Source organism: Nanorana parkeri, unplaced genomic scaffold, assembly GCF_000935625.1.
Source record: "Nanorana parkeri isolate BGI_ZX_2015 unplaced genomic scaffold, ASM93562v1 scaffold10, whole genome shotgun sequence".
NCBI lineage: Eukaryota > Metazoa > Chordata > Amphibia > Anura > Dicroglossidae > Nanorana > Nanorana parkeri.
The window spans coordinates 523,996-528,174 of NW_017306278.1; the positions used below are offsets into that span (position 1 = coordinate 523,996).

Here is a 4,179-nt window from a genome sequence, read left to right on the forward strand (position 1 = left end):
ATTTTCTGGTCCAGATCTGGAGACGCGGTGCAATGCATGCAGTGCGTTTTTGATGCGTTTTTGGGGGGGGGGATGGGGAGGGGGGTTTAAACGTTAAACACTCCATATCAGTAAAACGAGCCGTGCGTTACGTGCGGCGCTGAACTGCACCTTTTTCTCCATGAAGCCACTTACAATGTAATTTCACAGGCCGCTGACCCACCTGTAGGGGGGCCGTCTGGAGGACAGAATTATACCCGACACCTTTCCCAGAATCCTTTTGGGCAACATTCCGCTGCCAATAAAAACTCAATGGCTTTTGTTTCCTCCGTAGTTCAGAGATAATCAGTGCGAGTGGAATGGGCTCCGTTTGCACGTGACGGGAATATTAACATGGGAGTAGAAAACGCTTTCTGTGGGCTGTAGGGTAGCAGGGTGGCTTAGTGGTTAGCACTCCTGTCTTGCAGCACTGAGGCCTGAGGTTCAGCTATCAGGATAGACACCAACTGCATGGAGTTTGCATGTTCTCCCCATGCTTGTGTATGTTTTCTAATTAACCATCCCTATGGTGTCTGTATGACGTTAGTAGGGACACTAGAAGTATAAATCCCGGACATGGCACAATATACAGCAACAGAGTCATTTTCAGAAAAGCTCTACAGGGGTCTTGAGAGGACCAAGACCCCTGGCAGGGTGCTGTGATGTCTTCAGCAGGGATGCACCAATACCGATACTGGTATTGGTATAGGTGCTGATACCGAGTACTTGTGTAAGTACTCGCACAAATGCTCCGATACCTTCGCCGATACCAGGAGATTTCCTCTGACCAGCAGTGCCGCGAGTGAACATGGAGCCAGCTTCCCAGCCAATCAGCATGGAGCCGGACAAACAGGAAGCCAGGTGGCTGATAATGACCTTTCCCTGGCTTTCTGATTGGCTGGGAAGCAAACAACATGATGACTGGCTGGGAAGCCGGCTTCCCGGCCAATCAGCATCAATCCAGCCAAACAGCATGGAGTCAGCTTTCTGCCCAATCAGGAAGCCAGGCTGCGGGTAATAACCCGTCTCCCTGATTGGCGGGAAAGCCCTCTCGATGGTGATTGGCTGGAAAGCCGGCTTCCTGGCCAATCAGCCTCAATCTGGCCAATCAGCCTCAATCTGGCCGAACAGCATGGAGCCGGCTTTCAGCCCAATCAAGAAGCCAGACGGCGGGTAATGACCCATCTCCCGGCTTCCTGATTGCCTGGGAAGCCGGCTCCATGCTAGCGGAGGTACCGGCGAGTACCGAAATATAAATATCTGTACTCCTACTCGATACCGAAAAAACAGTACCGGTGCATCCCTAGATTTCAGGAAGCTATGTTGATGATTGGGGGTGGGGGGCGGGGTTCAATGGATAGGCTGAATATAAGCAGAATAAACTTCAGCTTGAAAGTGTTTGATTTTAGTTTTGAGTCAGGGAGGGTCAGGTTGCTCCTTATAACGAACTCTGAAAATTAAAACGATCCCATCACAGTGCTATGTTAGCCCCAAAGTCGCCAATACGGGATCATCGATTCGCAGGCCACGATGCGTCCAGCCCCGGAAGGAACGGGTTAAACCCAACAGACTCCAAGCTGACAGATGCTAAACTATAAGCACAGCCTCTGATTATAACATTAATCCCAGAAATGCGCAAACCGCGAGCGGGAGGGAGGGGAGTAAAAAAAAAGCATTGTCACTACGGCAACAGCCATTTACAATATGGACGCTCAGAGGCAAAACGGCAAAGCAGACGTTAGACATTCACAAACTACTAAGTGCGTGATTAGAGTCTGGAAGATGTTACAAAAGGATTTTGGTATTTAACATGAAATCTTTCATCTTGGAGCCCATTGAGGGACGCAGGAATTCGGAATCCGTTGGGTTATACCGCTGCCTAGAGGGACACTGGCAAACATAAAGTAAGTCAGTTCCTGTATAACATCAGTTTTGTGAGTAAGCAGACCCAAGGATCACCAAAGAAACACGGGGTTGCAACCTATGTCCTTCAATGGACTCCAAGAAAAAGATTTTACGGAAAGTCCATTGAGGAATACAGAAATTCAGAAACAGTTGCGACATCCAAAAGAAGTCCAACTGATGGGTGGGCAACAGCCACTGACAGATCCAGGATATTGAGAACCATCTATGATATAGAATTACACCCAAATCTGAGCCACAGAGAACCCTAGAAAGACCGGGAAACTGCCACGACCAAGTGAGACCCCAGAGGAAACACTTGAGGCTCCAGACTAGGGCAGAGGTGTCACCGCCAAGGGAAGTGACACTACCGGAGCAACCCGAAGCCTGAATCAGCATAAAGGATTGTGGGAAGCCACCAGTAATCCCCCATAAAAGATGGAATAACGTAAAACTTGAAAACGAGGAACTAGACCAACGATGAGATGTGGTCAACAGAAAACAACTACTGGGCCACGTCCTAGAATAACAGATTTGGAGGAGCAAAAACAGGTCCAAAAGGAAAAGACCAGCCGGTCTACATGAGAAGACCAAAGCAATCCTAGAAGGACCATACAATCCGAACCCCTTACAATTGAGGGAATGGAGGTTCCAAAATAAGAGGTGCAAGGTCAGCCAAACAACCTCATAGTGAGATATGAACAAGACATGGGAGCCCTCACAGCATGATATCCCCACAGATAGCCAAATAAACCATCAGACTAGAAGAAAAAACCCCCCAAGGGTACTCCCTCAACGGTAACCCCCTTCACACGGACTGAAATAGGGAGAAACGTGAACATAAGACACCAGCACGAGGGTACGCAGGGATGAGGGCATACCACAACTCAGGCTGGTGCATCAGACAAAAGAGGACTGAAGGGTAAGCAGGGACCAATCCACCTAAACACCTGTAGGCATCTCTGGGACTGTCAGAGAAAACTCTGAAAACCTGCCTTCCTTGATCCAGAAAACATGGTTCTAAGAAGCATCTACTCCCACCCAAATCCAGCAAAGCCTCCTCAGCTGAGGCGCAAGGGGCAGCAATCTAAGTCTCATTGCTAAGAACGTTTAGGGCGCTGATAGTATGGGAATGAGCAAGGAATCTGGAGGAACGTCATCAATATGTTGCACATCAGCCACAGAAGCAGAACCTATCTCCCAGTGATCAGGTCTCACAAAAGCCTCCCGGACATACTCCATCTCCACCAGGGAGTACTGGCAGCAGAATCCCATCTTGTCCTAACAGAGCACAGGGCCATCCATCAATGGAAACTTCCAGCATACAAGGGATGAGGAGCGCCCAGGTGCAGAACCCTTCTTGCGTGTGAAGACCATCGGTGTAGAAAAGCTGGATGGCGATTCCCTGTCTGTAAGAAAGATAGTGCTGTCAAGCAAAGCATACTCTGCATCATCCAGCGTAGGGACCAGACCACTAGACCAGGAACCAGACCACTAGACCAGGGACCAGCCAATAGACCAGGGACCAGACGACTAGACCAGGGACCAGACCACTAGACCAGGCCACTAGACCAGGGACCAGACCACTAGTCCTGTCACAGGGAAAGCTTCGGTGAGTTAGATTGCCTTTGTTACTGGAGCCTGACCTTCTGTGACTTCATAGACAAGCGCTGCCCACTGCCAACTTACCGTCAGTGATCAGTAGAGTCTTTCTAACTGGACAGAGGAATTGCAACTGGTGAAGCTTAGCTATGAAGTCTGGGAATGGTTCTCATGTGCTAAGAAGGGACATGCTAACAGGAAGAGAAATCAGAGTTCCCCGTGGCCCCTGTGTGCGTTGTAAAGGAGTCACCGCTCCAAGCTCACTCCCGGGATGGGCTATAATCTCAATACAAATTAGTAGGGATGCACTGATACCGGTATTTCGGTAGCGAGTAACAATATTTTTTGCCGGTACTCACCGATACCGAAAGTCCCATTAAGGAAGCTCGGCGGCGTGTAAAGGCTCGCCACCCGGCTTCCCAATTAGCAGGGAAGCTGTCTCAATGCTCCCTCGTCACCTGGCGACGAGGGAGCATGGAACCGGCTTTCTGGCCAATCAGGAAGCCGGGGGTCGTGTAATGACGCGTTGCCTGGTTTCCTGATTGGTTGAGAAGCTGGCCAATCAGGAAGCCGGGCAACGCGTCATTACACGGCGCCCAGCTTCCTCGGCATCAGGGGATGTGGGAGCATGGGGCCGGCTTTCTGGCCAATCGGAAA

The 4,179-nt window shown here is 50.0% G+C and overlaps 1 protein-coding gene across 1 annotated transcript in view; it reads right to left on the bottom strand.

Moving 5' to 3' along the window:
- PRMT3 (protein arginine methyltransferase 3) overlaps positions 1-4,179 on the bottom strand; it is an 81,586-nt gene that overhangs the window by 48,011 nt on the left and 29,396 nt on the right. The window lies entirely within an intron of this gene.